At 40.7% G+C, this 921-nt stretch overlaps 1 non-coding gene across 1 annotated transcript; it reads left to right on the forward strand.

Annotated features, from left to right (window-relative positions):
• Positions 1–587: 587 nt before the first annotated feature.
• On the forward strand, positions 588–694 carry LOC131165183 (small nucleolar RNA R71). Its single transcript, XR_009139500.1, has one exon. It is a non-coding gene; the product is annotated as a small nucleolar RNA R71 (small nucleolar RNA).
• Positions 695–921: the final 227 nt, after the last annotated feature.

The following is a 921-nucleotide window of genomic DNA, read 5'->3' on the forward strand; positions in this document are numbered from 1 at the left end:
TGTTGTCTAGCCGTGCATCTGTCTTTTTAAACCTTGCTTTTGTCTCCTCAACAAAAGATATCATGGCATCCTCAAGTGACATCTTCTTCTCACCTTGATGACTTTCAAATCCTGTAGGAGGTTGCAGCACATTCCTTGTATTTCCATAAGACAAATTCTCATGATTTCAAAGCCCTGAATGGTAATATTGTGGCAAAGGATCACCACGATAATTGTAGTTCCGATTATTGATGTATTGAACCTGCTCTTGACTCGCTCCAATACTCGAATCTATCCTACTTGTAGCTACCACATATTCTGCACCTTGTGGTATCCTCTGGGTTGTCAAAGATGAAATCTGATGAGACAAAGAAGCAACTTGAGCTGAAAGTGCAGCAAACGGCTCCAATTCATGAATTCCAGCAACTTTCTTAGCCATAGTTCTTTCAGTTGGCCATTGATAGTTATTTGAGGCCATTTCTTCCAAAAGAGCAGTAGCACCCTCAGGTGTCTTTGACATCAAAGTTCCCCCAGATGCAGCATCAACTAAAGTCCGCGTTTGCCCATTTAACCCATTATAAAACATTTGAATTTGCAACCAATCAGGCAATCCATGTTGTGGGCAGCGTCGAATCAAATCTTTATACCTTTCCCATGCTTCATAAAGTGATTCAAAATCATGTTGCTTGAATTGACCAATCTCACTCCTGAGTTGAGCTGTTTTTGCAGGTGGAAAGAATTTAGCCAGAAATTTTTCAGCCATGTCCTGCCAACTAGTAATACTCCTAGGTTGTAGCGACTGTAGCCAACCTCTTGCTTTGTCCCTCAAAGAGAAAGGGAATAATCTTAGTCTAATGGTGTCTTCAGTAACACCATTGATCTTCACAATATCACAATTCTCCAAAAACATCGCTAGATGGATATTAGGATCATCAAGTGGCG

The sequence above is a fragment of the Malania oleifera genome, chromosome 9 (assembly GCF_029873635.1).
Source record: "Malania oleifera isolate guangnan ecotype guangnan chromosome 9, ASM2987363v1, whole genome shotgun sequence".
NCBI classification, from domain to species: Eukaryota; Viridiplantae; Streptophyta; class Magnoliopsida; order Santalales; family Ximeniaceae; genus Malania; species Malania oleifera.